This window comes from Carassius auratus, chromosome 2 (assembly GCF_003368295.1).
Source record: "Carassius auratus strain Wakin chromosome 2, ASM336829v1, whole genome shotgun sequence".
NCBI classification, from domain to species: Eukaryota; Metazoa; Chordata; class Actinopteri; order Cypriniformes; family Cyprinidae; genus Carassius; species Carassius auratus.
This window is the reverse complement of record NC_039244.1, coordinates 16,424,009-16,435,787: the sequence shown is the minus strand read 5'-3', so window position 1 is coordinate 16,435,787 and position 11,779 is coordinate 16,424,009. Positions and strand designations below refer to the sequence as shown.

At 35.9% G+C, this 11,779-nt stretch overlaps 1 protein-coding gene and 1 long non-coding RNA gene across 6 annotated transcripts in view; both read left to right on the top strand.

Moving 5' to 3' along the window:
- On the top strand, positions 1 to 1,985 carry LOC113117904 (uncharacterized). The gene is made up of 3 exons (XR_003294226.1): positions 1 to 206; positions 847 to 884; positions 981 to 1,985. It is a non-coding gene; the product is annotated as an uncharacterized LOC113117904 (long non-coding RNA).
- Positions 1,986 to 6,470: 4,485 nt separating this feature from the next.
- The window catches only part of LOC113117852 (catenin delta-2-like), a 68,448-nt gene continuing 63,139 nt past the window's right edge, over positions 6,471 to 11,779 (top strand). For 4 of the 5 annotated variants that reach the window (XM_026286797.1, XM_026286792.1, XM_026286785.1 and 1 more), the window contains exon 1: positions 6,471 to 6,739. The gene's annotated coding sequence lies outside the window, so the exon portion shown is untranslated. The remainder of the gene's footprint in view (positions 6,740 to 11,779) is intronic. The other variant, XM_026286788.1, reaches the window with a different exon arrangement.

The window sequence follows — 11,779 nt, the reverse complement described above, 5'->3', positions numbered from 1 at the left end:
TCGAGGGGTGTTTTCTGAAGGCTCCGGAGGCTGTCCGTTTGACATTGACATAAGATTTACACATGAACTGAAATGCTGACATCACATTCACCTTCAATTCTCTTGGCACCTACAGCAAATGGATTGAACTTCAGCTTGTCTTCATTACTTCAAACTTTCCGCATGCTGTTGCTGAAGGAATATTGACATTCACTACGGGTAAATTGGTAAGTATCTGCAATCATTTTCTTGTGCCAAACACTGTAAAAACTGAGTAGAAAATTGTTTAAAATAGTTGTTTATTTAGTATTATTTTGCCGAATAAACCTAATTTTATTGTGTTATGTTAAAAAATGAAGAACATGTTAGCACTATTTTACAAATACATTTCACTGGTTGCCTTGACAAAAACAGTCAGTTACATAGATTTATGATTTTGTCATATTTTTCTTTTTTGCACCTTTCTTCAAAAGTGAAAGGTCTTTAGAAGCATTAAGTGGAAGCAGCAAGTGTTTTGAAACTTCTGCTTCTGCTAATATTACATCATATGAAAGAACCATCAATGCCAGCACATTTAAAACACCCAAGAAGATCTTCAAATTCTTTTTAACCTTGACAGGCAAGACATGACCATTACTGTTGTTGTTGTTGTTGTGCTGCATTCAAACTTACCTTAGATTTGTATTCAGATAGCCAAGTTGTCACATAGTACAACTTCACAATTCAAGTTAACTAAACTTTTTCATTTTTACGAAGTTTAAACATCTATTTATTTATTTACTTACTGTTCTTCAAGATGTTAGGAAAAAAAAAAAAAGAAACAAATTCACAAAAAGAAATGTAATTAATCTGTCTTGTATTTTTCAGGGCCAAAACATTTTAACAGGAAAGAGTTTTGGGAAAATGTGAGTTTATGTTTCATATATTCTATTATATTTAATCTTAAATCTAAAAGTCATTTCTTAGAAGTAAAAACTAAATTGTCTTTCTCTAAATCACAGTATCAGGCATGATCCTAAACAACACCACAATCCAAACTCGCCTGCCGGAGGACATTAGAATTGCTCTTCTTGTTTTATATATATTCATCTTTCTCGCTGGGACTCTGAATGTTGTACTAATGTCCTGTATGCTACAGTCCCAAAGACGTCTCTCTTTTACCAAAGTGTCTGTGATCAACCTGATAGCAGTGCACTCTTTTTTCCTTCTCACGGTGCCCTTTCGCATTTACTATTATGCTTCTGATGGATTCTGGATTCTGGGCATACATTTCTGCAAAATTGTCAGTGTTATGATCCATGCCCACATGTATCTTTCATTCATCTTCTATGCCTTCCTTCTAATTGTGCGCTATGTGGAGCACTCTGTTCGGCACCACAAGCTAAAGTTTCATCGCATTCTTCACGCTACAATTGCAAGTGCAACCGTCTGGTTGGTCATATTCGGCTCTCTGTTCCCAGCAACCATTGCTAAATATGGAAAGGCACAGAATGACTCAACTCATTGCTTTCATTTTGGTAAGGCTCTCATGGATCCTACTGTGAAAACATTAAACTATGTCATTTGTATACTAGTAATACTGGTTTGGAGTGTGCTGGCATTTTTCCAAGTTTATTTTCTGCTCAAAGTGAGTAAGACATTTGGAAAGGCCACATGTCAACGTCAGGAGTTCTGGGCACAACTGAAGAACGTTGTTTTCCTGTTGGTCGTGTTTTTTTGTTTTTTGCCCTATCAAGGATTCAGAGTGTATTATGTGAGTGAATATGGCAAGACTGAAGAAATGAATTACATAAATGAAGTATTACTTGCTTTCACTGCTTTCAGCTGCATTGATATGATTGCTTTTGCTGGTAGAGATGTATGCAAACTTATAAATTCAAGGGGATGGTTTTCCTGTTCATAGAAAATTGTTGTATGTTGTATATTGTGTGCACAATATTATCACATGAGCCATGTATCATGATTTTTATTGTATTCTTAGGTACCCTGCAATTCCCACCTCTAAATGTTTGGAATGTATATATATATATATATATATATATATATATATATATATATATATATATATATATATATATATATATATATATATATATATTTTATGAAATCTATTTTGTACTTAAGATTTGTTTAATTTTTTTATTTTTATCTGGAATAAAACTGTCAAACCAGTGGTCAATTCAAGTGAGTGATAAGGTGTGGGTGTCAAGTCAAGTCTGCTTTATTGCCAATTCTTCCACTTGTACAGCACATACAGTACATACAGATAATTGAAATTGTGTTAGTCTCAGACCCTTGGTGCCTACAGATAACCCTAACAGTAGAGCATGAAAATGCAGATAGATACAGATTAAATATAAAAAACAATTATGCAAATAAAAAAAACCTTAAATAAAGCAGCACAAGGCAAATGGCAGATAGAGTGCAAACCCGTGAAGTAAACAAACAGGGCGGATAAAATGATTGTAGTGCAAAATTGCTTATTCAGTCTGATTAAAGCGACAAAAAGCTCAGAGAGCCATTCTTTATTTAAACTGACTGAAGAGGTGAATGTGATAGTGAACAGCAGGGCCAAAGCGGGGTGCAAGTTTTACCAGTGGGCCCTGTTTGAAATTGTTTCATTTGTATGTTAGTTCTATTTATTTATTTGTGCTATTTACACAATGTTTCAGTTTTTGCAAGTTTGTAGGTGTCCAGGTACAGAAACCGAACAATTAAATGTAAAATAACACTGCGGTGTTGTCAGTCCAGGAGAGGTCCTCTGTGATGTGGACACCCAGGAACTTGGTGCTGCTCACTCTATCCACAGTCGCACCGTTGATGGTCAGAGGAACATGTTGAGTATGCACTCTCCTGAAGTCAACAAAAATCTCCTTCATCTTCTCCAAATTCAGAGAGAGATTGTTGTCACTGCACCATCCGGCCAGGCGGATAACCTCGCTCCTGTAGTTTGTCTCATCTCTGTTGCTAATGAGAACCACTACAGTTGTGGCATCCGTAAACTTAATGAAGAGGTTGGAGTTGTGTGATGGTGTGCAGATGTGTCTCATCAGACTGAAGAGGAGGGGGCTCAGCACACATCCTTGGGGGGCCCAGTTTTCCGTGTGATGGTGCTAGATGTGTTACTGCCGACTCGTACTGCCTGAGGTCTTCCAGTCAGAAAGGGTGTGAGTTCCTAATAACGTTACATCAATATTGCTATAGAATAGCGCTAATAATAGAATCAGACCCATAACTGCTTAGTGAAGACCCTGACTTTAAGGTGTGACACAAAAACAGTCATTTTAAATTTTTAAGAAGTCACTTCAAATAACATAAATAAGACTTATGAAATAAGTTAAAGCAATTAAAAAATAGTGAATAGGGTTCGATAACTGCGTTAATTTTCATTTCTGCAAAGGAAGAATTCCTTTTTGTATTTTAGCACCCACTAGAGGCATCGAAACACTTGCATAAGTGTTCTAACTAACTACATCCTCAATCGGCTTTTACTTGTGAAATAACTACTTTTCAGAACTGCTTCATTTCAACATTAACCTGACTTCTGTTAGGACATTATAGGTTACTTCTTCCTCTTTCATGTTGTTTCTTTTATGGTGAATGGAAATACCTTATTTCTTACTGGATATGATTGATTCTGATGTAAACACAATGTTCTTTTTGTCTGCTGTTTAGTTAGCCCGACATTTTGAAAAACAAATAAATTACAGATTGTCCTGACACCCATAGTTGGTTGGCGACTAAAATTACATCCCTGCACTGATGTTGAGATTGAACAATTGATTGGCAAACCCAAAAGCCACTTCCAGTAAACTATGACTAATTATATACTGTAATACCATAAATACATCATCATGTGGGACCGATCAGCACCCACCATAAACCACAAAACCAGTAACCACAGCTGATAGGGTTTTTGTTTACACCCTAGTGGTCAACGAAAAGGCACCTCATCACTACAATATGCTAATGCTGTAGAGATTTGTTTAAATGGTATGCAGAAAATGTTAGTGCTCCCTGAAGTACAGCTTACCACTGAAATAGTAAGAGTCTTGAGATATTGCTGTAACAGCCTGGAAACAGTAACATAAGAAGAGGCTGTGGGCTGTGGTGAGATTCTCTGTTTAGCCAATCAAATGACTTTTCAGGTGCCTTCTGCCTGTCAGTCATTATACTTGTTCACAGCGGCCAGTCCATATATTGGAAGCAGAAGCTGAGTGATTTTTTTGTTGTTTTTTTGGCTCGATAGGTCATTGATATGACAGGTAATATTATAGATACCTATACCTGGGTATATCTATGGGTATGTAATTGCATAGTCACCATGGATATGACAAAGAAAAGAGGAGGTGTGGCTAAAATTTGGCGACTGTTCTATGAGGCTTAACAGCAGAGTCTAACATGTCTAACAGCATCCCGTCTTTTTAATTTGTTACATTTATTAAATTATAAAAAAATATTGCTGCTATGTCTACAATGACTTCCATTATTATTGCTTTAGTAAACCATGTATGCAACTGTTTAATAAGCACTACATTTCAAAATGGGAAATGTATCTAGCAATGGGAAATGCATTTTAGAATGAAAATATTTAGTTAAATGCTGCTGTTTGTCACATATTTTCAACTCAGTTGTATTAATTCAGGTTTTTCTATTTTGTTGTGATACATGTATGTTTATTGTGTACATAGCTCCAATTGAGATCTGTATTGTTTAGTGCCATTTTAATACTTCTTTATAAAAATAAAATATAGTGTCAGTGTAGCTGTTTAGCAGCTGGTAGTGTAGCAAAACTTTTAAAGTTCAGAATTACTGTAGTTTGCCTTCTTAAATTTAGGAGTAGTCTCTGCCTTTGGACACATCAGTCTGCTAAAAGCATTTTATTTGTAATTTCTTATTACATAAGTGTTTGTGGTGGCAGTGCCTGTCTGGTGGTCCCAGAGTATTTTTTTATTTACTGTGACTGCATAAAGTCAGTGTTTGGATTGTGATTCTGACTGTGTATCTAAACACAAGAAACATTCATTGTCAGATGATGAATTGTAATGGAATGGGAGTTAATTGTGAGTAGGGAACTAAGTATGTGCTTTTCCTTCCTCTAATCTTCCACTCAATATCACCAGAGTGAATGAACTCCTGTGTCCACAGCGGAAGAACCCCCTCCAGACACGCTGTCTCTATGTGTGTTGTGTTGGCTGGTGGCTGGCAGAAATGGGATTAACAGTGTTTTCATACAATGGTGCCTCTCACATGACATCATGCTGACATTTTAGTCTGCACTGAATACCTTTACAGACAAAGGCAGCAGTGATCTAAACTGATCAAACAGAAAATGTCCTTCTGGTTGTCCATTTACTCTATTACCTCACCATGCCTCAAAAGAGAAAGAATAATTTGATCATGATTCACACTTTTACAAATGTGTTAGCCCATATCTAAAAAAACCTTCTTTAAATTGTCTCTTAAAAATGTTATGGATGTTAGCTTCAGACGGCATTTCCACTGACCATCCATATTCTGTTATATAATACGTAACACAAAAACCAGATGAGTCCTCTGCCTTGCCTTTAACTGAAAATTGAGTGTTTACTATTGTCATTTTGCATTATTTACATACTATTTTCCTATTTAATACTGTAAAGTGCTTTGACATGATCAGTATTGTTTAAACCACTTTATAAATAAAAGTTACTTGACTTGACTTGTTAAAAAACTTGTAAAAGCACTTTCTTGGTCTGGCAAGCTCTAATCTAATTGGCTGACTTTATGCAGCTCTCAAAGATAATGTAACAGGCTTTTTTCCGTCCATCTAGAAACTTGGCAATGTTTGCAAGATGCAATAACAGACATTTTCTTTTTCTTTTTTTAAAGGAAAAGCTGATAACTGGATTAGCCACTTTCTAGACTAGCACATCACATTTCTATGTTAAATAAATAATGCTAATTTTGGACATACATTCAGTTTATGCTAGATAGTTATACTCTTATTTAATGTGTGTGTGCGTGTGTGCGTGTGTTTGATATGCATTTGTCTCTGTTTGTTTACTTGTTAATGTGTGTGCAGTATGTACATATACAGTCAACCAAAAAAAAAATTAAATCTCAGTTCTTGGCCAAAGTATTGCTGCCTTCACATGTTGAATAACCATAAACTATGGATTGTTAATTTGCCTAACCCCACCAAAAATCGATGAACTATATTCTTTCAAAATGGCACTGTTGCAGTTTTGCTCATATTAAATTGTAATTTTGGCAAGCTATTCTTTTTGACCACATATCTCTTGAACGTGACGTTCCCATAATTATTATTTCAGAGGGATTCAGATCTCTCTAAAACCACGCAAAGGAAAATTAAACTGCACTGTGTGGACCAAAAATTACGTCGACACCCTGGCGTTCCTATGGAAGGTGCAATACCAAACGTGACCGCGAGATGTCGCTGTGGGACGCGTCGTCATCACTGCAGCAAGGTGCTCGGATGGGGATGGTCCAGCAGGGAAGAGGAGGAGAGAGAGGGAGAAAGCAGGAGCTGCTGCTGCTGGGTTCGCGGCTACCCACCGCAGATTTCCGGTCTTCTTCAATCCTCACGGTTTTCCTTGGATACCTAGCGGATGCCGTCCTTTCCTAAACACACCAGCATCTCTTCTGCGTTCAATGCCAGTCGTTGGGAATGATTTCCATGTGTCGCTCGCTGTGAATTGTCGGCTTTAATTCGGGGAGGGGGAAGCGAGAAGAGCGTTGTTCCTCTGGACATTATTCGGTAAGCGCAATGTCATTCCAGTTGCATTTCCATCTGTAACATTCCCCACCTACAAACACGATATCTGCCAAGAAAACGCTAGGAACGGTTGCGAACCCCCCCGGTACGCGTAGTAATAGCACATGTTTTGTATTTATTAACATGTGGATGCCGCTGGTTTTGTGTTTAGGGATTTTTTATATATATACATCGCATTTAATGCTCGTATTCACAGGGCTGTGAGCGCAGGCTGGGAACCGAAAATGGAATCCATTAGAGCATCATTCTCCATCCAAGACGGATGGGAGGGGGAGCGCGAGCACAGAAAACCTATTACTTCCCTATTGACCTAAATTTCAATGATGTATTTATAAGATTACACCAGTCCATGGGCATTGTTTCTTTGTCTAGTTTTACAGCACGTTCCTCGCGTTTCGTTATGAAATCCAGACTGTCAACGGCTTTGCTTGTAAAGCACCGTTTTCATATGTGTCCATTCATTTAGAATTTCTTAATTTGCTGGTTCGAGTTGACTCATTTGTTTCCTAGCATTACGCTGAAAATTTTCGGTTTTGACCCTGTGACATAGAAAAATCCTTTATAAAACATTGTTTAAAAGAATATTTAGTATAAAAGATGAATAAAGCTTATTAGTTTAGCTGCGTTGATGGAGAAATGGGAGGGCTGTAGGCTCTGTGGCTAGACTGACCGCCTCTCTCTGCACTTAATTAGTTAAAGTTAAAGTCCGTTTTGAAAAATAATGAACAATAATTCAGTTGGTATAGAAGATATTAGGCCCACATGTGATTTGTGTGTGTGTGTGTGTGTGTGTGTGTTGAATAAGATGCTATCTTTTCCACCACGTGGTACATTCATGTATATGTTATCAATAGTATGTTGGTGCTCACTTATGCATAAGCAGCTGTTTTGTTACGTTTATCTTTTTTATTCTTGAATTTTTAATACATTTATGGTAAAAAAAAAAAAAAAAACCTGGTGGCTGTGGTTGCAAAAATTTTACTGTAAAAATACAGTGAAGATTGCAAACTTTACAGGATGCCATTTTGGTCACTGTATATTTTGCAGTTCTTTAAAAATTATTTTATGTAGGGAATTCTGGGAAACAAATTTAAATAGGCTATAATATAAAAAATTTCTCTACATAATTATAGTTTGTATATATATATATATATATATATATATATATATATATATATATATATATATATATATATATATTAGTAACATTCTACATATTGTTTAAAGTAGAACATTATTTACTGTATATATATATATATATATATATATATATATATATATATATATATATATATATATATATATATATATATATATATATATACAGGTAATTTAATATAAGGTAATTTAACCAATTATTACTGTAAAACACATTTTTACAGTTTAGGTATATAAGCAGTTATTTTGTCTTTTTTGAGTTTTGAGTCTTCAAGAGTTTTTTTTTACTGGCACAAAAGTACTTTTCTACTGACAAAAAAAGAGATTTAATGTGAGTAAGAGAGGGAGAGTGAGAGAGAGATGGAGAGAGACAATATTGATCGTTCAGGGGATCAGACATTCTCAGGTTGATCATAAATTATACATTGCATATGGATTTTTTTTCCTTTTTTTTTTTTTTTTTTATTTCAGTGTAGAAAGGTTTCAGCAGACCTGGCCCTGGTATTCAATATTTTAATGTCCTGATGCACCAACACCAAGAGCATGCTCTCAGAGAGCAACAGTGCATGACTGTGAAATATTGTATGCATACTGTATTAACCTGCTAGCTTCAGCATATGGCTGCATTTGATTTAGAATGGGCGAGCTGTGCATACATTTTGTAACAGGTTGTGTACTGTTGAAGACCTCACAGAGATATCTTACAGGAAAACAGGACAAGTAGCAGTCCTGTTTGGGGTATTTGCAGTATATATTCAAAAAACACAAACATTTATAATGTTTGTTGTTAAATGTTAAACGTTCAAGTATTTGATACAGATAAGACTAGAAAACTGTTTTAACCTGACCTTCTCTATCATTGGGCCTGCAAATTCAGAACAATTTACAGGTAGCTAATCAATAGCTTAAACTTGGTGTGAAGACATCAAAATGTGCAAAAGCAGAGTGCTGGTATGCTTAATTTCGTATTCACATATGATATAAGAGGTTAACCGCAGTTTATTGTAGATTTATCTTGTTACTTTTGCATGTCTTGTTTTATTTGCCATGAATATTTTGTTATAAATGCTAATATTTTCAAACTTTTTTAATAGTAACAGAATTTTTCTGTAATATTTGTAACTGTTTTGTTGTAGGGGGCCAGAGGAAGTCTATATCAAGCTCATATAGCATTCAGTATTCTGCTCAGGAGAAAGTAATAGACCCATTGATAAATGCCAGACTTGACTCCAGCCACTTGGTGTGGACCGATTCAGTCTCCTTTTCTGATAATGACCCCAGAGATAAAGCTGGTGATGACACAGATGCTTGCCATTGTTGTCATCTGAGCTGACACTCACAGTATGTAGTAATAGCTATATGTAGTAAAGAGCAGAGGCTTTTATATTTTATGATTGTCCCTCAGAAGATCTACCAAATAGTGACCCGGAATTTTTCATGACTCGATTTGAGGCTTGATGTATACACTTAATTTGTAGCTAGATGTGCCAACACCATAGTTAACCTCAAAGGATGTGAAAGAGAAAAGATCACTTAATACATATAATGTGTGCATGATTATTATTAATTACAATCAAAAGATGTACCTGTATATAATTTAATATATTGGCCACACTTTAGTTTGGGGACCAGTTCTCACTATTAACAGTCTATTAACTACGACTTGCCTTAGTAAACTAATTTGTTGTTTATTATTAGTTAGTAAGGTACTGTAGTTGTTAAGTTTAGGTAATGGTAGGATTAAGGGATCTAAAATATGGTCATGCAGAATAAGGCATTAATATGTGCTTTATATGTACTAATAAACAGTCGATATGCTAGTAACATGCATGCTAATAAAAAACTAGTTAACAGTAAGAACTGGTCTCTAAATTGTCACTAATGTATTTAATGAGCTAACCCGAACAAATAATAGTTGTATTTTTATTAACGAATGTTAGCGAAGATTAATAAATACCGTAACAAATGTATTGCTTGTTGTTAGGTAAAGTTAAGTAATTGATTGACTAATCAGAATCAAGTATTCCCCAGAGCCGTGTAATTTTTTTTGTTGTTGTTGTTTATTTTTCAATTATGAGCAAACAGAATCCTTTGGATATGACTTAGAAATCAAATAGCCTCCTCTTGCCTCCTATTTCCATTGTGCATTAAATTGTCTTGCTGTTATTGTGGGGTGTCTTTTCCCAGCACTGCTTTGTACACAGATCAAGTGCTTGAGTGAGTGAGTGAGTGAGTGAGTGATCTTTCCTCAACTTCATTTAGCCAGTGTACCATGGAAACATCTTATATGAGCACAACCAATGCATTGGGGAGCTGACTTGCTTATGCACATGCTATCAGTGCTCCAGAAAATATTTGATAGGAGGGTTGAAATACATTCTAACCTTGACTGCCTGGATTATTTAGACCTAGAATGAGGAGAAATTACATTGACTGCTTCACTGTAAACTCAAGTCTTTGATTATTCCAAATCAGAATCAACAACTCTACAACTCAAAACCTCCAACTAAGACAAGTTCATAGTGGGCACCCAGATTTGAACCGTCGGCATTATGTTAATTTCATCATCAAGAGGGCTCATTGACAGCCGCGCACCCCATGATACTGCGCATGTGTCGAGCTCATCCGTCCGCGCTCATCTACGGTTGAGTATACTTTTGAAAGCTGTTGAGCGAGACGGAAAGGATTGCTGAATGTGAAGTGTAGCCGGGCCTTAAGTTCGGCCATCATACACACATGTGACTGACTGCTCGCTCGCACCAACAAGGGGAGGAGGGGTCAGTGTTACTCTACACTGCACTCAGCCTGAGGGATTCCTACTCTTTTATGCAATTACATTTGGTTCAATAAAAATTAACAAAACTTTATAAAACTGAACATAACTTTTTCAGAAACTATCAAAAATATGCCATTACAAAAGAAGAAAAACACAATGAAAATGAAAACAATGAACTCAGTCGCACAAATTTAAACAGGCTCTTCAAATATGCTTCATTTTTTGTTCATGTTTTTCATAGATTCGTTTTCGCTAATCGTGGATTCTGAATGCATTGCCACAGATTTTGATTTTGCGTCACAGTTTTTCGTTTGGTGTTTTGACTCAAACTTCTCATGGGGGCAGGTTTAACAGTGACCTACTCTGATTGGATAGTGAGCTTTTGATGGACAGGTTCTCTCATAATAGTCATAATACCCAATAGAGTCATAATACCCAAATATAATGTTTTTCATATGTAGTGAGAAGCCTAGCAAAATCTTAAACTTGACAAACACACCAATATCATCCCAAAGTTTCCGAGTGTAGTGAAATGACAAAAATAAGTGTACAGTTTCTTCAGAACTCGAACAAAAAGAGCTTGTAAGATCAATGTCAGATTTAAATCTATAAACATCTTTACAGGGTAGAACCTGTGTATGAGCTTAAAAGTAATTTCTTTCACTTTGTCTGTGAAAAATAATTTTTGCAGTAGAGGTCAGATTTAATCACAGCGAGAGCTTTCCTATATGCGTGCCACTGAGTGACGTCTGCACTTCCCGGTCAGAGAGAACCTGACCATCAAAAGTTCACTATCCAATCAGAGTAGGTCATTGTTAAGCCCGCCCTCAGGAGAAGTTTAAGTCAAAACACCAAACGAAAAACTGTGAAGCAAAAGCGAAATCTGTGGCAATGCATTCAGAATCCACGATTAGCGAAAAAGAATCTTTCAAAAACATTAACAAAGAGTGAAGCATATTTGAAGAGCCTATTACATTTGTACGACTGAGTAATTTTTTTTTCATTTTCATTGTGTTTTTCTTCTTTTGTAATGGCATATTTTTGATAGTTTCTGAAAAAGTAACATTCAGTTTTATAAAGTAATGTTC